This window comes from Camelus ferus, chromosome 25, assembly GCF_009834535.1.
Source record: "Camelus ferus isolate YT-003-E chromosome 25, BCGSAC_Cfer_1.0, whole genome shotgun sequence".
Classification (NCBI taxonomy): domain Eukaryota; kingdom Metazoa; phylum Chordata; class Mammalia; order Artiodactyla; family Camelidae; genus Camelus; species Camelus ferus.
This window is the reverse complement of record NC_045720.1, coordinates 6,898,326-6,924,089: the sequence shown is the minus strand read 5'-3', so window position 1 is coordinate 6,924,089 and position 25,764 is coordinate 6,898,326. Positions and strand designations below refer to the sequence as shown.

The window sequence follows — 25,764 nt, the reverse complement described above, 5'->3', positions numbered from 1 at the left end:
GCGGCCCCCTCCCGAGCCCCCCTCTTGGGAAAGGAAGGGGACCTTGCCCCTTTGACAGGGGACTGTGCAGCAGTCCACTGGGAGCACTGAGAACAAGGGCGCCCAGAGCAGATGTGCAAGGATGGAGTCACGAGGACCAGGGAGCTCCCGGGGCAGCTGAGACCAGGCAGCCCTGCCCGGGCTCAGGGCGGGAAGTCTGAGGAAACACGGGCAGCCTGGGGCAGCAGACGCCCTGCTAGCAGGGCAGGAGCACACAGGCCAGCGATGACCGTCTCACAGTGGGGGGACTTGGAAGACGTCCCCGGAGCCGGGAGTAGCCGAGGGGCAGGGTGGCTTGGAGCCACGGGAGAGGGTGAGAACCACGTTGCCATCTCCCCATAGCTGGTGAAATCTGTGCTAATGTATGTCAGTAAGGAGACTCAGGGACGTGTCCCCAGTGTCCACAGCTGTGCACTGGGTACCGAGCTGGGCGCTTCTCCCAGGGTGCCTGGGGGGAGGCTGCCTCACATAGGGAAGGCTGATGGCACTTGTTCAAGGGCACACGGCCAGTGATGGACCTGAGAGTCAACCCTGAGTCAAAGCTGCACAGCAGCCGCTGCGCTGAGGTGGGGCGGGGGGGAGGGGGGCACTGCCCTGAGAGTGTTTGCATCTTAGTCCCCGCAGGGTAATGCTAGGGACTGGGCAATGCCCATCTGACCCTCACCCTCTCCCTTGGGCTCCTCTGGCCTCGCTTCTCACCTGTAATTAGCAGATATGAAGGTGCCTCACCTTCCAAGTGCTTATTTAACCCTACGGCAAGCCGTGGATGGAGGCAGAGGACTCAGGCCAGCTTCCATTTCCCGTGGGGGAGGTGGAAAGAGGATGGTGCTGCAGCTCCAAAGTCAGATTAGCTGTGGGACCTGGGACGGGCATCCAACCACACTGAGCCGCACCTCGCTCTTGTGTGCAAAATCGAAACGGTAAGAATGCAAGCCTTGGGAGTCCGGAGGGGATGGAATGAGGCAGGGACAGCTCTGGCTTCCAGATCAGATCCCTCCTCTGTATGAATTCTATTAAGAGCAGACGTGTCCTGTGCACTGACTTCGGGCTAAGTGCACCTGTAAGAGCTGGTCCAAGAGTTTTATTCCAATCCAGTAATATGCCCATTTTTGGGATGAGAAAATGGAGGCTCAGAGAGGCTAAGCCACTTGGTCTAGGGCCGTACATTTTGTAAGAGCGATGTTAAAGGGTGAGCCAGGCAGTGGTGCTGCAGAGACTGGGCTCTGTTCCCAAGTACCTTCCCCTCAGCCTGAGTTGGTCTCACAGCCGGGTCCTGGCTGGAGCCCATCACCTCCCCTGCAGGCGCATCCATGGAAGCTCAGGGACCGTGTGCCCCCACTCAGCCCTACTCCCACCCCCACCCCTCCCCGCAAGGTGCTCACAGCTGCTACTCACCCTGGATGCAATGGAGGAGGTAAGTCGAGCAGAAGAGAGGGAGTGAGCTACGCTGACTCTCGGGATGGCGAATGCCCCCCTTGTGGCCAGGGGGTGCCCCGGGGACAGAGCCTTTCTGCCCCCAGCTCCTGAGGGCCGTGGGCGGGAGACTGCACTGTCTGTCCCCTGCTACCCATCAAAGGGCCTCCCACTTGGGGAACACAGCACTTTCAAAACCTCTTGTTCTACCTAATTTGCTTTAAAACACACAGGTGTCTTTTCATCTTTTCCTAAAATGCGGGGGTGAGAGGTGGGCTTTGAAGAGGCTGGCGACTGTCCCGGGGTCTCGGAGAGAGAAACCAAGGCTGACAGGTGGCCAGTCCAGGCGGGTCCCTGGGAGCACACCTGACACCAGGCAGGGTCTCCATCTGAGAGTTCCAGCGCTCCTATTTGGCCAGATGGGCAACCTCGCCAAGCCTTCCTGATCTGCAAATGCGACAGCACAAATATTCTTTGAGCATCCTGGGCTGACGCGGGGACCGCTGGAGTTTGTGGGAGAGATGCTATAGTAACTATGGCACAGCATGGGGTGGGAGCGAGGGATGATGAAATGGAATTCGTATTTTATGGCAAGGCAAGAAAAATTTAAACATAAAATTTTAAACATAAAACATAAAATTTTTCTTTGTCCGTTTGGGCTTCTTCTTTCCATTTTAGTGCCTGTTGTGCACCTGCACCAACCAGACCTTCTTAAGAGGTGACATTCCTTCTTAATCTCACAAAGGGTCACTACTCCTTAGGCAATAACGTTCCTTCTTCATCTTGTAAGGGGTCAGGGTGCCCCATGACTGACTCCTCTCTTTGTACGTGTAGAAATGGCTTGTGCAAACTGTCAATAACATATCCTTTGACACATAACCCTTTGTCTCAAAAACGTGTATAACTGTGCTTTGACCTCCAGCGGGTACAACAGTCCCCAGAGCTTTCTGAAAGACTGTCTCCCAGGTTCTAACCCTCAGGTTGGCTCGAATCAAATCTTCCACTTCTTTCTTAGATGGATTGTTGCTTAATTTTTTTCATCCACAGGGACAAGTTCTAATGAGGGGGCGCCCCAGCTGTTTTCTCTGGCTCTGTTCTTTTGCCTCCTGCAATCCTGATCTTTTCACCTCCTCTCCTTCCTTCTCCCAAGCAATACTTTTTATGAGTGAGCAATACTTTTATCAGGGATGACACTGGCAGGTAAATTTTGCGTGGTCGTCTGTGTGTGTGTCGTGAACTAGAGCTACACATCAAACAGTTTTATTCTTGGTAAAGAAAAGGAGTGATCTAAAACCCAGAAGGCTGAACTATTAGGATGAGTTTGCGTCCTGTTACTAATGTAAATAATAAGCACATTGTCTTCAGATCCGTGTCTGTATGAGATTCCCACAGCATGCCCGGATGCTGATTCCCTCCCTATTTTACAGGTAGATGCGCAAGCTTAGAAAATAAATGCCTTCTTATTGATAAGCCCGGCCTGGACTGGGTCCCAAGTGCCTTTACTCCCTTTTGTTTCCTGAGCTCAGCCTCTGAGGGCACTGACTGAGCTGTCATATTCCCCAAGATCTAGAAGAGCTCAGGCCCCAAGCATGAAAGGAGGGGGTCTCTCCCACTTCACAGCAGCCCCGAGTCTCTGACCCGAGTCTCCTGTCCTCACCAGCAACCCTGAAACCCTAACACGCTAGCTTCTTAGCTTGTAAGTGGAATAAAACCAAATCGCAGACCTTACACCCGTGCAGTTCTACTCTCCACATCTTCACGTGTTTTGTTACTAACAGAACGTCCAGCCCCCAGCTGGTGAATTTCATGTCTCCAGCCCCTTCTTCCCAGGAGCACCTCCCTGGCCGCCTTCCCCCACTTACGCCCAGAATTCGTGTGAGACTGGGATGTAGTGGATAGAATGGACCAGAAGAAAATGTGATTTGATTAAAGGAGAGACATTAGCTTTAGTTAGTAAACAAAGAACCAGTGTTAAGCCAATGAATTTGGGGCAGACAGTGACGAAAACAGGTAACACAGAGAGGCGAAAGTTTCTGAATGTTTACATTTTTGTGGCCTTGAGAGCAAGCTCAGCCACAAATTCCCCAGAGTTTGACCAAATGGAGAGAGGGGTGAGTCTGAGCCTGGACTGCCTTTGAGAGCACAGAAGGTGTCTTATTTAGTTCTGTGTCTCTGGTGCTGTGCCCTTGGCCCTGGCCCCTGATGCAGGCCTGCTAGTGGGTAGATGGGCAGGTGGACAGCCCCGTGAAGCTGACGGGCTTGCTGGTCGACCACGTGGCTGCCTGCTCCTTGGGGAGGAAACGGGTGGCTGGGCTCTGAGCCTCATGAGACAGGAGCTTTCTGACCCTTTCTTATGGGAAACTTTCAAGGAACTCACAGCACCTAGACAGGACTGCTTGCTGATTATCATTCTTCCAGATGAATGAGATGCTGTTCATGGATGCAGTCCTTCTGGGCTCCGAGGAAAGAGAGACATTCATTTGCTCCCGGAAGTGAGTTTCTGCAGCCCCAGGTCTCAGATCAGGCAGAGGTGAGGACTATTTGAAGCTCTTATCAGAGTGCCTGAGGCAGGGCCATTGTTGGGCACCTCTCTGCTGAGAGCCCCCTGTCTAAGAAATCAAAGGGGAGCTGCTGGAAGGCTCTGTCCCTGGGCCTGGCTGCTGCCTGCCTCGGAGGCAAAGGCTTGTGGCATTTCAGGATCACAGAGGATCATAGGGAGGGTCGCATCTATCAGCTTTCGGTTTCCAGGTGCAGACACTGAGGCTCAGGGAGAGAATGTGACTTGCCCAAGGTTGTAAATGAGTCCGTGGTGACACTAAGATTAGAACCCAGGGTCCCTAATTCCAAAAGCAGGTCCTTTCCAGCACACCCAGCCCATGAGCCACTCCAGCAGGAGCTATGCAAACATCAGTAGCACACAGATGGCAGGGCAAACAGCCCTGGCTGGGGTGGCCAGCCCAATCAGAACCTGCTAATGCCCCCACCCCCACCCCAGGCTCCAGGTGCTGGAGCCCCCTTTCCTGCAGTCAGCCTGAGGTCAGTGATGCAGCACCAAACCAATTTCTTGCTCTGTTTCTGTGGTTTTGGAATCCAGGTTCCTGCCCTGCTTGAAAGAGTGCATAACGGAGTGCTGAAAACTCAGTCTTGGTTTAAACATGCATTTTGAGAATAAATGCCAGACAAGAATGTGAAACTATTTCAAATGTCACCCAAGAATGAACTGTGCGAAGAGGATTAAGGAATGAGACAAGGAATTTTCCTCTTAGAGATGCACCTATTCAATTCTGCTCCATTCATTTTCTGTTTAATTTTTCTTACTACACAACCACTCCTCCCTGCCACATCCTTAGACACCTGGAGGTGACAGATGAAGGGAACAATGGGGATGATTAGTGGTTGTGTTGCTGGGAAAGTGGGAAGGCAAATACACCAAGAATCAGAATCTAAGGGTGTGAAGGAACAATAAGCACATCCCCTGCCCCAGGACCTTTGCACATACTATTTCTGCCACCTAGAACCCACTCTTGCTCCCTCACTGCTTTCATGCTTCTTCCCAGCTGCCCTCCTTGGAGAGGTCTTCCCTGATCACCCAAAACAGCATCAATGTCACTATCCCTTTGCTCAGCTGCATTTTCCTTCATAGCCTTAATCAGAAAATGACTCCATGGTATGCTGAATTCCTGCTTTGTCTGTCTGTCTGCCCCTACCAGGAGGGCAGGTACTTCATCAGCTCCCTCACTGCTGTGTCCCCCTGGCTGAGAACGGTGGTAAGACCTCAAGAAATACACATGGACTGAACGCAGAGTGAAAGCGCCCCAAGCTCAGGGAGCAGAGGTTCATTCTGGAGTGTGCATAGTGAAAAGTGGGGGGTCTTGGTCATTTTCAGGCCTCAGTGTCCTCATATGATGAATGTGATGATTTCAATGGTAACTCCAATCAGGTCTGCCTATGAATAGCCGATCACAGCAGCCAGCTCAGAGACGGTGCCCCCTGATCTTTGGGCCTTGTATCTAGAGGTTTCCTCTCCTAGCTGAGCTCTGCATGTCCCCACCTAAACAGCCATCTTCAGGGAGAGGAAGTCAGAGCTCAGCCTACTGACTTCCTTTGGTTTTTGCAAAAACAGCAAAACTAAAAATACTACAAAACCATACTGTATATCTGTACTGTGCTCAGAACTGTGGCAAGCAAGCGTGAGTCCTGCCTGCTGGGGTCCTCTGTGGCTGGGGCAGGACCCAGGGCACACAGCACGTGAGGAGGCACCTGGCCCTGCTGTGGGGCCCTGGGGTTTGGTTCCCAGAGATCTCAGAGCTTTAGACTGACTACCTAGAATGGTGGAGTGGCCGCTGTCAGCCCCAGGGTCTCATTCCTGAACCCACGTGTGGATCTGGCTCTGGGTTTGTCCTGACCAGGGTACGCACAGAGGATGGGGTTGTTTTTATCAAATGCCACCCTCTCCTCAGCCCTCTGCCTCCATGGTTCTTCCCTGTCAACCCAGGAAGCTGCGTGAGCTTCGTCAATGCCTCACCGCTGCCCTAGCTGGGAAACCACAGCCCGGGGTCAGCCTTAACTGTATGTGGTCCATAGCCCACTGCACAGATGGGCAAACTGAGGCCCAGTGAAGAAGAGGGGCTTGGCAAAGTCCACACAGTGTGATGTGGCAGGGCGAGACCTAGAACCAGCTTTCCAGACTTCCAAGTAAGAACATTTGTAAATTGTGGTTTTCACATTTTCTTTAAACTAGATCTCACCCTAGCAGAAACTGGCTACTGAAACTGAGCTTTTCCAGTTGAGACGGGAGCAGGGACCTGTAGCACAGCTGCTGGGCCTCCACATCACCCCTACAGTGGTTTGAAAACCAAAGTCCTGAAAAGACCACACCCACTGTCCACGCTGGTAGCCTCTGAATGTCACACTCTCCTCCACCCCCACCCTGGGGTTTTCTTTGAAGACTTTGGAGACCAAATCAGGCAGTTAATTTGTGGTCATGTTACTAAATGGGGCTCATTCATTCTCAAAGGTTTTTAAAACATGGGCTCTAGGAAATCTTCCCAAAGAGAAGAGCATAGGTTTCAAGGATGAAGAAGAGATGGGAGAGAGGGGACGTGACAGCAGCAGGACCAAGAGAAACTGGAAACAGTCAGAGCGACAGCCAGGATGCAGGAGAGAGGCTGGTGCAGAGGGTCAGTACCCAATGGGTACCTACATGGATGTCTGGGGGTCCCAGGCTGGACCCATCTCCATCGCCTGCCCTGCCCTCCTTCCCACTACAAAGTCAAGGATCTACTTTCGGAATCACAAAGAAAGACACATTCATCTTCAAAACAGTCTACAGATATGGTCTGCGCATGGAGTAACTGATCTTTATAATGAGGGTAGAATGCATTTCTTATTGGTACGTGTTGGCGACCTGCTGAAGCATGTGAATGTGGCCAAAGAGGGAAACATTTTGGTAACCAGAACTCGCCAATAATCAGATGAACACCCCATTCCCCGAACACTGCCTGACCACAGAGGATTTGAAAAGACTATCTTCTAAATGGACGGAGAGCCTTCTGTGTTCTGGAAGCTGTCAGAGGCACAGGGAGAAATACAATGATAACCAAGCCACAGGTCCGCCACACTTGTGTGGACGAGAATGATCATTTCAACAGTTTAAGGCACAGAAAATGAAGCAATTAAGAGCACAGATCCTGGTGTCAGAGAGAGGTGGGTTCAAATCCCAGCTCTGCCACTTACCAGCTGTGTGACCTTGGGGGCGTTCCTTAACCTCTCTGAGCCTCAGTTTCTTCATCTGAAAATAGAAAAAACTGCTGAGACTTCCCAGAGAGAGGGTGAAGGCGTGGGGAGCAGGCCGGCGTCAGGCGCAGCTCAGACACAGAGCAAGTGCTGGTGTGAAGGAGCGGAGCGCGGCGGGGAGGGAACGGCAGTCACCTTCAGGGCCCCAGGGAGGGGGTGGTGCGGAGCCAGGGGACCTGAGTGTGGAGGCTTCCTGTTCCAAACTGTAAATGAAAGCACAGGGCTGCCCGATGGCTAAGAACACTTCCTGCTCTAGACAGAAGACAGAGGAGGGCGTGCTCCGATCCTGAGACCGCCACGCGCCTCGCACTGAGCTCAGGAGCTTCTCACGTGGTTTGGCCTCGCAGGCAGCCCCGAGGCAGCGCCAGTGCACGGTGAGACAGAGGGTTAAACCGCTAAATCGAGGCTCGTCAGGAGGGGGCCTGACAGAGTCAGAGCAGGGCTGGAAGCCTGTCTGCCAGGCTGAACTCACAGGACAGAAGGCAGGCCTGAGCAGGTGGCACCTGCCACTGAACTGGTGGCAAGTCCCAGGTCATGTGTAGCAGTGAGGGAGGGGATCTGATTCTAGAAAATTCTAACTGGCAGCCAGCAGACAGCTGTAAATTTTGCAAAGGGAGAGAGTACTTGAATCTAAAACTTAGGGAGGTATCAATGCTGTTTGAGCCTTTTTCCTAAATGTGGAGTGGGTGAGGGGCCCTCCCTAAACAACAATACACCCCGTGGTATTATTATTATTATTAACAAGCCTGTGGGCTTGTGGCAGCTTCAGCCTCATGCTGCCTTAGCTCTTGCCACCAGGGAGTGAGCAAAATACGTTCCCCCCTGGCGGTGGGGATGAAAACAACCTTCCGAATGGTCGATTCCGCCCGGGCCTCCTTCTCTCCTCTCACCTGAGCGCACCTGCACTGGCGGCCCCGCTCTCGCTGGCCTGTGCCCGTCAATAATGGATGACTCGGAGGCCGGCAGACGTTAGTGTCACATAGCGGCCGCTCCGGCCGGCAGGAGGGAGTCGGCGCCCAAGATGGGCCCGGCCTGCCTCTGACTCTCCACAGAAACAACATAGAAGGAGGAATTTTTAAAAATCATAAAATAGTTGAATTAAAGTACTTTCCAGAACAAGCGGCAGGTATTGCTTGCACTCTTGTTCCCGCCACGTGCCACATGCAGGGGAGCTTTGGGAGACACAGTCCTTCGGAAGTAATGCTGGGTGAGCCTCGAGGCCATCTCTGCAGTGGCAAGAGCAACGGGCTGTGAAGCCAGACCGCCAGCTCTGTCACTCCTGGCCGTGCACTCTTCAGTGTCACTTACTCTCAGTTCCCTCATCTGTTAAGTAGGAATACTGAGGGTGCCTACCTCCTAGGGCTGCTGAGAAGATTAAGGTCTATGTACATAAACTGGTAAGAAGTAAGTGCTCTCTAAGAACTAAATCATCACCATCGAATCATCACATCACCCCCATCATCATGTCATCACCCCCATCATCATGTCATCACCCCCATCATCATGTCCTCATCGTCATTATATCAGCAGCAGCAGCACCATCATCATCTCTGTCAGCATCATTATCTTAAAGTCATCACATCATCACCACCACCACCACCACCACCATCATCATCACCATCACCACCTGCTCTGGGCCAGCTGCCGCACATCTCATAGAAAGTGTCATCACTCCCATTTCCCAGATGAGGAAATTGAGCCTGAGAGAGTCAGCGCACACTAAATGATTCACCACGCCAACAAGTAATTTACCAGGGAGCTGGGAGGAGGCCCAGAACTTTCACTTACAACTCTCTTCTCCCCGCCACTGCCGGGCTGAGCACGTCAGGCAGGGAGCTTGGAAAGGCCAGCTGTCCCCATGTGCTTTCATCTTTTTGTCCCCAGGTCATAGAGCCACCGGCTAAATAAACATCCTCAGACATAGTCCTACCCAAGCAAGGCCAGATGTGGGAAAGGTAACATGAATTAGGAAAGAGAGACAAACATGGAGGTTTTGAGTGCCGCCATGGAATCCCAAGAGGTCAGTCCAAGCTTGATGGTTCTGTGTCAGAAACATCTCCAAATACAAAGCAGCCAGAATAAATTTCCCTGATGCCCATCCACACCCAGTCCTGTCACATGGGGTCATCATGGTGCTTTGCTGGTGGGGGACAGAATCTGTGGGAGGGGGCTTAGAGAGTCACTGCCACCTTGGAGTTTATAACAACATCTTCGTGGAAAAGGATCTCTCTGAGTCGACCCTGGCTCTGAATGCTGTCCAGCCACCTCGAGGTAGCACAGAGGCCACAGGAAAATGAAATCTAAGACTTTTCTGACAAAGCCAATGTGATGGATCCCAGTCAGCCTGAGACAGGGCCTCGTCCACACAGCAGTCTACACTGCTGGGGGCACAGCCCAGGTCTTCCCGACCCTGGATGGCTCCCCTCAACTGCCTCATGCTTTGCTGTAGGATTCCAAAAATGTGATCTCTGAGCACCTAATTTGTCCCAGGAATTGGAATAGGGGTCACGGATCAGAAGATAAGTGGAATGAGGGCTCATGCACGCAGGGGAACTCCCAGTCAGTCTTAACGTGGGACAAACTACCACCAGAATCTAGCTAGTGCTCCCAGGTCAGATGCTGTCCTAAGGGCCTGACCCATTACGTTCAAAACAGCCCTACAGAAGACAGGCTTGTTATGGACTGACTGGTGTCCCCCATCAAATGCACGTGTTGAAGCCCCAACCTCCAGTGTGACTGCATTTGGAAATGGGGCTTTAGGGAAGGAATTAAGGCCACATGAGGTCCTAAGGGTGGGCCCTAATCTGATAGGACTGGTGTCTTTATAAGAAGTGCACTCAGAAGGCAGGCTGTCGGAGGACCTAGTGAGAAAGTGTCCATCTACAAGCCAGGAAGAGAGGCCTCACCAGACCCCAGCCCTGCCAGCGCCTTGATCTGGGACCCGTGAGAAATAAACATTTCTGCGTAAGCCACCCTGTTTGTGTCCCTTGTCACGGCAGCCCTCGGAGACCAAGACAGGGCTGTAATTCTCACCCCCATTTCACAGATGAGGAAGCTGAGGGACGAGCAGGAGTCCCACACTGAAGGCCACACAGCTACTAAGAGGTAGAGCTGGGAGTCAGGCGCACGTGTCTGGCTGCAGAGCCCGATGGCTGTGGCCAATCATATCATGCAAGCATTTTCCCTCTCCCCTTACCCCCACTCCTCGCTGTGCTGGACTACCTTCCTGACCTGCTGATGCTGGGCGTGGCCATGCCCCTGGCTTTGACCACCAAAGTGTGAGCAGACATGATGAGTGTGCCCCCTCTAAGCGGACAGTTTAAATCTGACTGTGTGGCTCTGTCAGTCCTGGCACGAGCACGGCATGTCCTAGGTAATGACTAGGCTCAAACTTAAACCCAGCAAACTCAAGGAAGAGGGCCGAGCCGCAGTCGCCCTGCTGTTGAACTGCGGTCCACCTGTCATGTAAACAGGAAATAAGCATTTGTTGTAAGTCACTGAGATTTGGGGACTCTTTGTCATGCAGCACCATTCAGGGTTCCTTTGGCAATTGTCCCACCTCCTTCCAACAAACAATCGATTTGGAAGAACTGAGAAGGTGTGTCTGGAGACTTCCCACCAGGCTCTGCCTTCCACCAGCTTTGTGGCTTTGGATAAGCCACTTCACGTCTCTGAGCCTCAGTTTTCTCATCTGCAGAATGGGCAGAACAACGCCCCCCCCACCCCCACCATCCTGGGGTTGTTGCAAGGACTCAGCGAGAGATGATAAAATTTCTCAGCATAGTGCCTGACATACTGAGTGCTCAACAGGGTTGCTAAGCAGGATGCTGCTGTGATGTGCTAAGGCTGAAGGTGGGCAGGGCTGGATTCAGACCAAGGGCTCCTCTTTCAGCACATCTGTCCAGCAAGTGCTTCCTCAGTATAGACAGTATGGCGGGCGACCTTCCACAAGAGGTGGGCGGGGGCTGGCCCAGCTCAGGGGGTGCAGCAGGAAGCAGGCTGTGAGAGGAGCAGGGAGGCACTTGGTTCTTGTGCAGGTGAAGCTGGGCTCCCCCCGAAGCGTGGGTGGGAAGGAAGGCTGGGAAGGCACCTGGAAGGTCTGGCCCCTCTTCCCCCTCTCCAGTCCCACTTCACAGATGAGAAGCTGAGCCTGGAAGCAGCGAGTGCCTTCCCCAAGGTCACACAGCCACTGAGCCTTGGAACTTGAAATGGAACCTCAGTCTCCTGAGACCAGCTCAGGCATCATTCCGCTGCCTCCTGCTCCTTCAGGAGGAAGCGAGACTCATTCCTTACGCTGGCTTGGAAGGCAAACGTCAAGTTTCTCTACCTTCATGGGCAGATGTGCCAAAACTCAGTGTAATTCAACAAGCTTTTCTTTGAGTCACTTCAAAACATCTCCTTGTCTTTCTGGAAGAGTCGGTCCCGTTCACACACTCCATGGATCCGGGAATGGGAAGTGGGGTCGTCGGCTGTGAACTCAATTCGGGGCATAAAGGAGGAGTTGGTGGGCTCTGGATTTGGTCTGGGGCCCTTGTTTGTTGGTCTGCTGCCCCCCACGCCTTGAGGTAGGCAAGGCGGGGAGACGGGGTGCGGGAAGGGACAGGCCCTGCTCTCCAGAGCTGCCGGTCCAGAGTGCGAGGCGGGATGTTCTATGTCAGAGAAGAGACAGGACGGGTGGGCACAGGCTGTGTTGGATGGGGAGGGCTTGAAGGAGGAGGGGAACCCGGCACTGGTTCTAGAAAGATGGGAAGAATACAACAAGGCAGAGGAGAAAAAGAATTCCAGAGTCTTGTAGGGTAAAGGTCTGAGAGGCAGCAAGAAGTGGGTACATGAAGAAACGAATATCCATTCGTTCTTTCCTCCTAGGGCCGGCCCAGGGGAAAAGCAGGAAACCCGAGTGGCATCAGGGGCAAGGGTTGGTAACCAAGAGCCACTGCCTTGGCTAAGGTAGCAGGTTACCCCTGCTGACCCTCAAAGCCACTTCACCTGGAAAGGCAGGTCTCAGGTTTTAAATTCCTCCTCTGGGGTCAGGCTACTTGGAAGGGGCCGGGTCCCTGTAGAGCGGACGCTGCTGGCATCCAGCCCAGAGAGCCTCTCGGGGGCTGGGTGCCACTCCTCAGCCACAGTGGCTTTGGCTGCTACCAGCTCACAGCTGCCCTGTGCTCCAGAAGATTGTCCCAGCCAGACAGGGGCTGCCAACCCTGGCCCCTGCCACCGTGGGCCACCCCCAGACTATGATGGAGGGAATCGGGGATACACTAGGCTGGCCCCTTTTGCCTCAATGTGGAACCAGCCCTGTGGTGGGGCCACTGTGTGCTCCAGAGTCCTGGGGGGTCAGGCTGAAGGGTGACTCCAGTTCAAGGCATCTCCTTGCCCAGCCTCTGTCTGGCTTCCCTCCCCTGCTTGTCCTGGAACCCTTCCTCAGTAATCCACGTGCACCACATCCCTGCCTCAAGCTCTGCGGGGAGGGAACTGAGACTCTGGCATGAGGCTGATCTGAGACGTGACCATCAGGAAGAGAAAATCTCCAAGTGACGTCCTCTCAAGTTCAGAGGACTTTTTCAAGAGTAGGGAGGCTCCTCAGCTACCGTCTGGTCCAAACTCAGCTTTACAGCAAGCAGCAGAAGCCTCCGGTCACTTAGCAAAGACTAACTTTGGGCCAGAACATGCCCGGCCCTGTCTGGGATGCTGGTGAGACAACGTGAACAGGGGCACATCCCTCTGCTTTGGAAACTTATGCATCAAATCAAACAGAGCAGATCACGGAAAACGCTTCTGCAGAGAAGCCAAGGGCGGGGCATGATGGGGACAGTGGCACCGGGGTAATGCCAAGCTGAGCTCCTGAGTGAGGCAGCCACGCAAAGACAGGATGAGGAGAGCGGAGTTCGAGGAGGGAGAGTCCCTGCAAGGTCAGAAGGCAGAAGCGAACCGGCCATACTCAGCCCTAAGGCCAGCGCAGTGCGAACACCCAGAGCAAAGGGGCCATTTTACAGGCTGAGGGCAGAGAGGGAAGTGTGTCGCCCAGGAGGGCAGTGGCTTGTCACCCGCAGATTAGCAGAGGGGAGACCCTTTAGGATAGATCTTCTTCCGAAGCACTTCCTTGGGGTGAGATCCGTCCTTGGGGAACTGGCCACACACCTGTCCCAGGCCAGGACGGTCTTTCCGGTCGGATATTTCAAAACCAGAGATTAAGCCTCATGAGTAAACCAATTAGTGGCCTTTTGATCACCAGCTCCACTTCCCAGAGCATTTCTCTGGGCTTTCGTGTGAAGGTGCCCGGCAGACGCGTGGCCGATAAATATTTCATTGCCCTTCATTTCATCTCACATCAAATGAACGGGCTGCAGGAGGAGTGGGGTGGACACAGTGAGAGCTGAGTCGAGGCAGGGTGTGGGCTTTTGGAGGGGGCTCGCTGCCGTCTGAAGGCAGCTGCAGGCCCTGCTGCTCACTGGCTGGGCAACTTGAAGCCGGTGTTGAAAGAAACTGGAGCCTCAGTCTCCTCCTCTGGAAAATGGGAACACTAGGAACCGTGAGACCGTGGATTGAAGGCAGCTCGCAAACTGGGCACACTCTGAGCACAGGTGACGGGTCATACCGTGACTGACAGCACCACGTGCCTGGACCCAGTGGTCCTTCTCTGCCCAGGGGCGGCCACCACCACAGCTGGGAGCAGCACAGTGACGTGGGACAAATCCATCATCAGGGAAGGACAGGGGATGGAGAAGGAATCTGAGGACGCCGGCCTCCAGTTCTTCCTTCCTGAATCCCCACACTGTGTGATTCATGAAAATAACCAGTGACCTTTTCAAATAGGATTTTAAGTGATAAACAGAAGTGCTTATAGCCACAACAGATAGAGGACAAAGAAAGGAAAACCTTGTCATTTCCCTCTTAGAGTCTCCAGCCTTATTATCCAGCACCTGAATTAAAACCTTTTGACATACTTGCACATTTTGGCAGTAAATACTCATCTCAGGGGTTTTAAAAGATCAACAAACACACTTTAAATTCTTATCAAACCAAAGCTAAGGACAGAAAAGCAAGGTTATCTGGGCTCAAGACTTTCATTAATGGTGTTTGGAGAGGTAGATACGCATGAAATCTGCAGCCCCTGTGAAAGCAGCAAAGACTAACATAAAGGCATTGCTCTGGAACATCTAATAAGACAGAAGGGTGACTGTGTTTAATGAACACCTACTGTGTGCCCAGCCCTCTACATACAGTAGAACATTCACTAACTACTTATATGTGCACTGTTTCAATAACTTTATGTGGATGAAGCCATTCAGTCTTCCAAACAACCTAGTATTAGAGACTTCATTGTCACCCCATATTTAGACAAGCACAGAGAGGTGAAGTCACTTGTCCAAGGTCACACAGTGAGCACGTGGTGGAGTTGGTACCTGAATCCAGATCACTAGGCTCTGGAGCTGACGCCAATAATGACAAACTACCTGAAGGTAGCTCCCTTCATCTTTGCTACAGACTCTGACAGTACACATCAGCATTTTCCTTCTCAAGGAGAGTCCATCGAGTTGCAGAAGGTGAAGGGCTTTCCCAAGTCACAGGCCAGCTGTGAGTCGACTCAGGGACAGTCCAGGTCCCAAGCCTCATTTCTGCAGCCCGTCCCCAGGCTAACCAAGGGGGGTTGGGGGGACGTGAGCTGGGAGCAGAGGAGGACAAGGCCATTCAGCCTCTTCAAAACCAGAGAACCAAATGCATCCCCCTGCTCACCCTTTGCCAAACCAGTTTGGGTTTTCAAGTGACTGCTGAAGATCTGTGACAGGAAATGTGCATCTTACCCACAGCACTGGGTGTAAAGACACCTCTGCAACAGGAGCAGAGGAGGTGGAGGATTTCCTTTCACTTAGTATAAAATTTGCATGTGCTTCTTTACGATTGGGCTGACAACCCAGGCCATGGAAGGGTCCAGACTGGGGAAAGGGACTGGTGGCTTCTGTGGAAGTAGGGGGTCCTCACTTGGGGTCCTATTGCCAAGGACTGGCTGGTTGACTGGACAGGTCTCTCAAGACACGACGGGCCCAGTGTCCGCTGAGGACACAGCTTTCAAGGTCAGGAGAGAAGCAGAGAGAGAGAGGAAACCCTCCGCAGTGCCGTCCCCAGTCCAGCCACCCTGTTCCGGGGTCCCACCAAGCCTCCTGCCTCCGGCTGCAGCAGTGCCCCCCCTCACTTCCACCGGGGAACCTAAGACTGCCCAGGAGGCAGGTCAGTGTAGCACGTCCAGGATGCCTTGTGCCTTTCTAGTCAATCCTGCAGTGTGTGCACAGTTTCACAGAGAGGGAGGCCACGCCACTCCTTTCCACAGTGGCCCCTAGACCAATCCAAAGTCCTATCAGCAAAATCCATCTCCCTCTCACTGTCCAGCCAACACTACTCACACTCACAGCCTGGACGAACTACCCTCCCTTCCTTGATGTCTCTTGAGGTGATGCAGCCTCCTCCTCCCCACTGTCTTCTCCTCTCTGTTCCCCAACCCACGATCCTGGCCTTGGGAGAAGGGCTCATCTCAGAGGGTTACCTCCTTGCCACCATCTCTGAGGAGAATACCTTCTGTGAGAGGCCAGGCAGCTGGTCCTCCCTCCAGGGACCATATGTGCTCCCAGAGTCCTCAGCCACCTCTCTGCTTCACCCTCACGGATTCTTCCCCACCCTCTCTGTTCCTGTCCTGCTAACACCCTATCTGTGCCTGAACTCCCCAGGCTCATTCTGCCTCTGGGCCTTTGCACTTGCTGACCATGCTGATGCCTTCCCAGCCTTCCCATCCCAACTCACATGTCACCCTTCAGGGAGGTGGAATAAGCAGGGAAAAAATAATTTACATTTCTCTAGCCTCTTCTTTGGCAATTTAGATCCACCTGCTTGAGGACACTCTCACAATAGCGCTGTGATGTCGGCAGGGCAGCAGTGATTAAAATGGGCAGTCCAGTGTCACAGGTAGGACGTCATGAACTGGACCTGCAGTCACTCTCCTAACTCCAGGCCCAGGTTCATTTCCCTGAGCCATGTGGCTGACCACAAAGGGGAGGAAAGATCCCCCACTCCACTCGAGATCTCATGGGCAGACTCTAAGGATGCCAGTTCAAGAGTAAGAACATGCCCTTCAATCAGAATCCAAGCACTCAGTTGGAGGGATCCTTCAGAGAGAGGCCGGAGCTGATCTCTGCACCTTCAGGGCTGAAAGCGTTAGTTCAGCAAATACAAGAACCGCTCTCCTGAGCAGCAGGAAAGCATCCCTGCCTCCTGGAGTGCCAGCCGTCTCCTGCTGGCTGGCACCCAGTGAGAATCTGCCCTGCACCATGCCTGTGGTCAGGCTTTCACTGAAAGCATCCCAGAATTGTTTTTGGCTGCACAGTCACTGCACAGGCAGCCAGAAGCCCTGGCCTTCCCCGGACTCTGCCAGCACCAGCTGTGTGACTTAGAGCGAGCCTCTTTCCTTCTCTGGGCTTTAGTTCTTGCCTTGGGAAAATGTGGGGTTAGGAGCCTATCAGGGTGTTGGACAGCAGGCCCAGACTAAGCCACAAAGGACTGTGCTTTACATCCCTGAGGGTCTCCACCTCCACCGGAACCTCTGGCAAGTTTCAAATTCTGAACCTCAGTTTCCCCATCTGTCAAATATTGCGCTAAATCAGAAGATAGGGAAACGCTATCCTGTCTATTTTGCCTGCTCCATACGGCAACTGACAAAACTTGGAATTAGCTATAACTTTCTAAAATCAGAAAGCTTCACATAAAAGTCTGGACCTCTAGCTTCTTTTAATAAAAGAAGGGAAGATCCAGGAATCCTGGGCTCACAGTCGCCATAGCAACATCCCTGGGCTGAGCATCAGCCATCTCTCCTTTGTTCAGAAGCTGGTTGGTTTTCTAGTTTGCCATAAGCCCCACTACTCCCTATTGTCCTACCCAGGTCTCTTTATCCAATCATGTTACCCACCTGGCCCCTATGGACATAAGGAGTGACCCCTAGGCTGGATGTTCAAAGGTCTCCTCTGCTCCTGCTTTGCATGGCTTTCCTGATATTCACACACCACTCGCACTGCCCTTCCCTGACAGCCCCCCCAGAGTAGAGAGTGGAGGGCCGCCAGCTTGAGGCAGCCTCCCGGGCTGCCTCCCACTGCCCAGCTGAAGGTGGAGCCCCTGTCTCTGCCAGGATTCCAATCCCCTGGTCAGCAGAAAGATGATAACCTCTAATACGCAGCAAGCAGCCATCAGGCCACGTGGAGCTCCCTGCGGCCACTGCAGCCTCCTATAGTTACCTGCAGACTAAAGCCCCATTTAGAAAGCTTAGAAAGGACCCCACAAGGAGAACTTTTTCCGGGGTAATTTCCTGACCACAGCATTTCAGGGTTGGAAGGAATTTTTTAAAAAGCGTCTTGACCAACCCGCCATTTGATGCTGGAACCCCCTCCAGGGAGGCTGACAAGATTCGTTCCAGCTCTTACTATTTGCCCAGCACTGCCAGGAGCTGAAAATACAAAAAGGCAGCAAACACAGCCCCACTGGGGAGTCCTCCTAGGCAGCAGAGGCAGGTCAGGTGAACAGACAATGACGAGGCAAGATGTCACAGGCCTTAACGCCCAACAGCCACCAGGAACCTGGTCATACTATGTGCTAAACATGCCACACAAATAATCTCAGCTAATTCTCAAGAAAACTCTCCCAAGAGGTGCTGTTTTCAATCCTTGGTTGGAAGGTGAGGACTCTGAGGCTCAGAGAGGTTAGGGCCCTCAGTGGAGGTTGCACAGCCTGCAGGTATTGGAGCAGGCTTTGATCCTAGCGATCTGAGGCTCCAGAACAAGGTTTGTAAACATGACCTTAGCCTGCTATTCTGGGAGGGCGGCCTGGGGAGCAGAGAGGAGAGCCTGGGGACCAGAGCCTGCAGTAGCGACAGACATCTATGCGGAATCCTGAAGGACAAGCAGAAGAGAGAGCGAGCCCGGGGTGGGAGAGGGGCCAGGCTGTGGGGCAGGGCAGGCGCAAAAGTCTGGGGCCTCATTAGCAATCAGAGAAATGCTAATGAAAACAGGATGAGACATCGCTTGACAAAAATCAGCGGGCGCTGTGATGCCAAGTGCCGGCGGTGCGCGCAGACATGGGAACTCACGCCCTGCTGACGGGAAGGGCAAGCAAATTCTGGAATATTCTTATGCGTTAAAGGAAGAAAAAGTCTGGCTCACGAAGAATTTTTTAAACCACGGGGGAATGTCTCTGTTGTCATATCAAGGAGGCAGGCGTCAGGAAACACATGGGCGTTAACAGAGACGCCTCATAGGGTAACCTGGGAAGTGTCTGGGATCACATGCCAGGCACATTGAATTCCATAAATCAATGTTGTCAAGTCTGTTACTTCCTAACAATCATGTTTTCGGCACCTTTGAGCTGGTCTTTACATTCTCCCTCATTCATTCATTTATTCAACACATATTTCCTGAAGACTTGTTACACGTCAGGTAATATGTCAGGCGGCAGGGCTACAGCACGGAACAAAACCAATGAAAGGATCTGAAGTTCTAGGTGCACAAGGCAATCAACAAAGAAGTAAATGCATAAAAGGTCAGATGTCCAGAGGCTAGTGATGGAGGATAAAGAACGGGAGGCGGGTGGAGAGTGTGTGCGTGCACACACTGCTGCACTGTTTTGTGGGTATTCTGCAGCGAACCCCGTCTTGCTGGAGGCAGCCCCCTACCCCAGCAGCACAAAAGCTCCTGCTTCCTGTCACTTCTGCATTCTGACGGTGCCAACTCATCCCAGCTTCAAGTGAAACACTTCAGCTCACTTAGAGCTGCTTCGAGGTCCTCAAGAAGAGATGCTGTCTGGTCCACCTGGGACCTTCCCTCTCAGTGGCTTCTGATCTTTTTTCAGCAGAAGTGTGAGCCCCCTGCAGCGAAGGCGCTGTTCCTGCCAGCTCTGCTCACCACAGCCTTCAGCCTCTAATAAGAGGACGTTCCTAGGAGGCACCAACAGCCTCAACAAGTGCTGGGCTGCTCCTTGGAATCTCCTTCTAGGAATCTATTCCCGGAAACAGCTCAGCGTGCAGACAGTTTTGTGCCCAAAGAGATTTAGCATCGTGTTATTTTTTCCTTCCAGTTTTACTGAGATATAGTTGGCATACAGCCCTGTATAAGTTTATGGTGTACAGCGCAATGGTTTGACTTACATACTCGTAAGTTTAGTGAACATCCATCATCTTGTACAGACACAAAATAAAAGAAGCAAAAAAATTTGTGATGAGAACTCAGGGTTTACTCTCAACAATTTTCATGCATAATATACAGCAGCGTTAATGATATTTGTCATTACAGCTCTAGTACACATATCTCTTATGACTGAAAGTTTGTACCTTTTGACTGCCTTCATCCATTTCTCCCTCCCCTACCTCCCCACCTCTGATAACCACAAATCTGATCTCTTGTTCTATGAATTTGTTTGTATGTTTGTTTTTGAACTAAAATTGGCCTACAACACTGTTAGTTCCAGGTGCACAACATAACAATTTATATATATATATATTTCAAAATAGCTGCAAAAACATTAGTTATTGACTATATTTCCCACACTGTATGTTTCATACCCGTTACTCATTTGTTTTGCAGCTGGAATTTTGTACCTCTTAGTCTCCTTCACCTATTTCTTTCCTCCCCGACCCCCTCTCCTGTAGCAACCACCTGTTTGTTCTCTGTATCTATCACTCGGTTTCTGCTTTGTATTCATTCATTTTGTTGCTGAGATCCCACATATAAATGAAATAATGCAGAATTTGTCTTTCTCTGCCTGACTTATTTCATTTAAGAGAATACCTTGTAGGGCCACTCACATGATTGTAAATGGCAAGATCTCATTCTTTTTTATGGCTGAGTAATATTCCATGTACATAGATACCACATCTTCTTTATCCATCATCATGTTATTTTTAATAGCAAAATACCACAGAGCTCTGACACACTCCACCTTAAGGAAATGATTAAGTGCATCGTGGCTTGTGCAAATATCTGTTACACCATAGAAACCGAAATACATTTGGTGAAAGGAAATACTTTAAAATGCTAAGATCAGTACTTTTCTGGAAGGGGTGGTTTTGTGGAGCTTTTCCCCAGACTTAGAGTTCTCTCTTTTCAAACTTTTCTGCAGTGGTCATGGCTACTTTTATGACTGTGAAATAAAACTACCAACCCCCCCCCAAAACCTAAAAAACGGTGGCACCTCTAAAGCCTCCACAACCCAGTGCTCAGCCCCAGAACCTTGACTGAACAATCTCCCAAGGGCTGTATTTAACAAGAAAGCCTCCCAGGATCTGGGGTTTCATTTCCAGAGGCTTAGGCCCAAAGCAGGAACAATAAAATAGAAACCAGTGCAGGATGCCAACAAGGGAGTGTAAGGATGCAGACCCAGCCAGGGCAGACCCGGCTCCCAGAAAGGAGGGCTTGGGAGCATCCTGGATTCCCTACGGCCCCAACCAGCCCTGCAACCGCCTCTCTAGTCCCAGTGAAAGCCTGTGGGGACAGCACCACTTCACCCAGAAGCACAAAAAGGTCCTTCTTGGCCTTTCAAAGCACCATCGCAGGTTCAGTGTGGGTGGATCTCCTGGCACTGCCCTTGGGGGAACTTATTACAACGTCATGTAGTATACATCATAGCAGACAGTCTGAGGCTCAGAGAGGTCAACTGACTTGCCTGAGGCCACACAGCTCTAAGAGACAGAGCAAGAAATGGGACTCAGGCCTCTGCTCTGCCCCGTACAGTGCTTTACTCCACACCACAGCTGGCCCAGGAGCCCCAGGTTCAAATCCCAGCAGTCGCTCAGTGGCTGTGGGGGTCTTGAGAGTTAACCCCAGGGAGCCCAGGTTCCATCCGTAAACTGGAGACAAACCTGATATCGACCCAAAAGGTAACACACTCAGCCGCTGGCACCCTGTAAGCACATTGTAAGTACTATTATTGTTGGCCTTGTTGTTTGTCACCATTGTCCTCCCTGGAGTAAGATCTCCCTGCACACTGTCCCCCTCCTTCCACCCTCCCAGCCCGAGGAAAGGGCCTCCTGGTGTCCATCCCCAGCCCAGCATGGAGACGGTGCCGGGCAAATGAGCGCTGGGTAAAGAGACCGGGATGGAATTCAAGAGGAGAGTCGGCTCTGCTGAGACATTTGGCCGAGTGTTTCCAAACTGCTTTCTGGATTAATGCAGTGGGTTTCTGGCCAACTCTGCTCAGTTCGAGTCTAATTCCAAACAGATGCATCTGTGCCCGGCCCCCATCCTGCCCAGTCACCCCACACCCGCTCCAGGGGCCTCCTGCCTTCTGGTCAGACCAGAGGGGAGCTGCCTGGCCCCCTGGGAGATCGCTCAGTCTTCCAAACACCACAGAGGCAGGGTCTGAGGGGTCCAGGCCCACACTAGCCAAAGGACAAACAGACCTGCCCTGCTCTGTGCACGCCTCTGTCACAGCACATGTCACATGGCAACAGCCACGCCAGTGCGCCGAGAGGCAGTAAAGCCTGGTGGCTAAGCACATGGACTCCAGGGCCAGGTTGCCTGAATCTGAATCTAGCTCTGCCAAGTCTGTGCTGGGCACTCCTGGGCAAGTCTCTTAACCTCTCTGTGTCTTTTCCCCCTCCTCTGCAAAGCAGGGATGGTGATGCTAAAACTAGCACCTGCTTCAAATGGGTCCTGCAAGGATGGATCAGGAGTTTGTGTAAAGCACTTAGAAGCGACATGCCATAGACGGAGGCCGGCATGCCCAGCCACGTCGCCCACTCTGTGTCAAATGCACAGTCAACTCTCATGGGATTCCTAGGACCTCCCTAAGGTCTGCACTGGGGTCAGTGCTCTTCCCAGGTAACATTTACGACTGCTCAAAAAATATCTGTTTTTAAGTGAAGGTGGAGCAAGTTATCATCATCCCTATTTTTCACATGAAAATCTGAGACACAGAGAGGTTAAGAACTGGTCCGAGGTCACCCAGTGATAGGACAGGACACAAACCCTGGCAGTTCCCCCAGGACAGAGCTTTAGCCACCAGGCAACGCCACCACCTCCAGCTGACATCCCCATTTTGCAGGTGAGTGGATCCTGCCGCTTCTTTTCATAGCTTTGCGTTGGAGGGTCCAGGCCCCGGGCAGCCTGCATTTTGCCCACCTCCTGAGCTGAGCCCCCCGCTCCCTGCCACTTTTGCAGACATGGCAACTCCTCAGCCCTGGACACCAGAGACCCTCGCCCTCCCCCTTCCCTCCGCCATCACTCATGCCTCAGCCAGCACCCAGGGGTCTGGACTACTGCAGACTGTTCTAGATCAAGAGGAGCGAAGCCAGAAGGAGTTGATGAAGACGTTAAGGTTCCCCCAACCACCCAGAGCCAGCAAATCCATGAGGAGGCTTCATTAAAGCGTTTGTCTAATCACACAGTTTGCTTCAACCAGCTAATGCCTTCCTTTTTATCCAGACATCTGTCTCCATAGAAAAAGGCACCCTCGGAGGGGCCAGGGGCCTGATTGCTGTGGGTTCCTGAGATACAATTACACATCAGAGAGAAACGGAGAGAATACCAGGCCTTTCAGGCAACAGAGAAACCACTGTACAACCCTGCAGTTACAGGGCGAGAACGAAAAAGTGAGCGGGAACAGCCCCTGGGGCGGGAACGGCCCAGCGTGGTTTCCTGGACCTGCAATACTGCCCAAGATGACGTCAGAGCGGCCACCCATGGGAGGAACCACGGGACGAGGCTCTGCAGCTGAGTGCAGTGGGAGGGGTGTTCCCTGGAGCAGAGCGGGTGCGGGAGCGGCAGACAGTACATGAGGAAGTGGGGACAAGAGGCCACATTCACTGAGGGCCACGGGTTCCGTGATAGCTGGATGCTCAGACACATCACTTACAGCACTGTCTTTGGTTCTCAGAACAACTCAGCCAAGTGGGGCCCTGAAGCGCCAGTTGGTCAGATCAGAAACCACAGGGTGGGAGAGGTAAGATTTGCCCAAATCCACCTGAACACGGATTCTTGAGCCCAGACCTGGCTGATTGCAGGCCCAGGTACCCATCCATGTTAACTGAGATGCACGTTTACACTGTGACTTCCTGGAGAAGGGGCTGCCTTTTAACAAAGGATACGGTGAAAGGCTGTTTCACTCTGAGCTGAGGAAGAGAGCCTGCCTTGGTTTCCGACAGGCCCCAAGCCAATGGAGGGGTCTGGACTTGTGGAATAAAGCATTGGATTAGAAATCGAATCACCCAGCTTCAAAACTTGCCTCTACGACCAATGCTGTGTGACCTTGGGCAAATTACTTCAGTTCTCTGTGCAACAGGGTCCTAGCTGGAGAAAGGGGTTTGGGGTGGTGGGTGAATTTGATCCACTCTGGTTCCCTCCAGCGCTGAATCCTTTCTCCTGCATGTCAGCTTGGCTTGGGGGTTATGAGCAAAGACCCCAAGTCAGATTGCTGGGTTCAAACCCCAGCTCTGCCCCTGCGTCACGTAACCTCTGGGATTCAGCATGCCCTGTGTAAAACCAGGATAATAATACCCACAGCATAAGTTGTCATGACAATTAAATAATGTGTGTGGCTGCTACCTGGAGCATACAAGGCACTGCCCAAGTGTATGTCAGGACTCAGGCCGGGGCCACGCAGAGCCCAGGATGGTCAGATGCTGTAAGGGAACCGCTTGCCTCCTGGTGGGTCTCACACCTCAATGCCTCCTTTTCAGGGATGAACAGCAGACAGGAAGCTCCAGGTGCCCCAGCCCCCATCACAGCTCTGTGGTTAAGGCTGGGGGCTTGGAAGTCTGTGGGCTGTTGCCAGGAGGCAGGCATTCCCAGGATGTCTGGAGGGCTGAGCTGAATCCTCCCAGGGCAACCCCGAGGGGAAGGCACCCATCCTCATCCCATTAAAATCATGCAGAAATGGTGTCCCAGAGAAGAAGATTTGGTTTAATGCCTAGGAGCCCCAGAGACCACACGCAGCCCCTCCCCAACGTTTGGTGCTGGGAGGAAAGGAGCAGCGTCCAGCCCAGCTTGCAGGCTCAGGACCTGCAGAAATGTCACTGCCTCGCTCACTGACTGCTTCCCAAATCCTGGCGGCCCACCCTGCGTCAAGCACACGCTAGTCACCAAGGGCGCGATGCTGGGTGCGAACACTGTGCTCCAGGAGAGCCCCTGTCCAGTGAGGGGGGCCCAGGGCAAATGCAGACAGTGCATACGTGTGCTTGTCAAGCGGGTTTCCTCCACAGCCAAGCCTGAGTCAGCACCAAGATGGAGCAAATGACCACCCGCGGGCCGAATCTGGCCCGCCGCCAGTTTTGGTAAATGAAGTTTCACTGGAACACAACTATGCTTGTTCATTTATGTATCGCCCGTGGCTGCTTTTACGCTGCAATGGCAGATTTGGGCAGTCACAATACTAAGGATCTGAGCCACAAAAACTAAAATATTTCCCATCTCCAGCCGTTTACAGAACAAGTTCGCTGGCCCTGCTCTAGAAGGTGAGGACTCCGAGGGCAGGGCCAGATGAATCCTCCCCATCCACTGTGGCGAGAGGAAAGCAGCCACCCAGATAGGGGAAGGGGCTGGCGCTAAAGGCACTAAAGGGGATGGGGCTGGGGCATCGGGGACAGTTTCCCAAGGAGGTGGCCCCTTTGGGGAGTTAGTAACGGCCAACAGGTGACCTGCTGGGTGAAGAAACAGGGGACAGACATGCTCTCCTGACAGAAGGACAGGCCCTGTTGGACACTTGGGCGCTGCAAAGTCTAAGAGGGTACACGGGCGCAAGCGGGAGACGCATGCGGGAGGGCGCATGCGGCGGGCACTGGAGCACCACATGACCAGGCATCGAAGGCTTCTGGGGCGAAGCGGCAGGTCCTCACTCCACTGGTATGGAGCAGCCATGCAGGACTTTCTAGCTCTCTCTACTCTCAGAGAAGGCAACAACACAGTATTAGGGAATTTAGCATCTGGTGGGGGAATCCGACAGGCAAATGCCAGGCAGATCATGCTGAGTGCCTGGGAGGGGGCCGGAGAGGATGAAGGACAGAGATCAGCCCATTTGGGGACAGGATGAACAGAGTCCTGTAGGAGAGCTGGAATTTGAGAACGGTCCTTGGGGCTCAGAGGTTGGGGGGTGGTGGTCCTGAACAAGGACAGGAGGTCACGAACCCCAGGACCAGCTGCTGCCCACCTGGCAGATAGAAAATTGAAAGATGCAGCTAATGGGGCTTAATCTGGCAGGTGGATTAACTTCCATCTGAGGCTGAGGATGTGGGACTGGAGGTCAACATGGACACCATGGGGGCCCAGAGGAGGGGCCCAGGCCAGTCATGGGTTCAGGGGTGGTTTCCCAGAGGAAGTGAGGTTAAGAACTGCGGGGAGCTGGGGGAATTACCACAGGAGGTCACTGAGATCCATCAAGAGGCACAGGGTCACCCTTGGAGACAAGTGTCACCCAACAACCACTGAGTCCCCCACCATCAGCCCTCCTCTTTCTTCTCTGACTATTCACTGGCCCCTTGCTCACTCTGCAGGGCCT

The 25,764-nt window shown here is 52.7% G+C and overlaps 1 protein-coding gene and 1 long non-coding RNA gene across 7 annotated transcripts in view; one reads left to right on the top strand and one right to left on the bottom strand.

Annotated features, from left to right (window-relative positions):
• ST3GAL1 (ST3 beta-galactoside alpha-2,3-sialyltransferase 1) overlaps positions 1 to 25,764 on the bottom strand; it is an 85,932-nt gene that overhangs the window by 29,122 nt on the left and 31,046 nt on the right. For 2 of the 6 annotated variants that reach the window (XM_032467892.1, XM_032467896.1), the window contains one exon: positions 7,189 to 7,243. The exons of the other annotated variants lie outside the window; for them this stretch is intronic. The gene's annotated coding sequence lies outside the window, so the exon portion shown is untranslated. The remainder of the gene's footprint in view (positions 1 to 7,188; positions 7,244 to 25,764) is intronic. 6 annotated transcript variants of the gene reach the window in all.
• Positions 1,060 to 23,685, top strand: LOC116659850. The gene is made up of 3 exons (XR_004315206.1): positions 1,060 to 1,071; positions 5,961 to 5,964; positions 23,572 to 23,685. It is a non-coding gene; the product is annotated as an uncharacterized LOC116659850 (long non-coding RNA).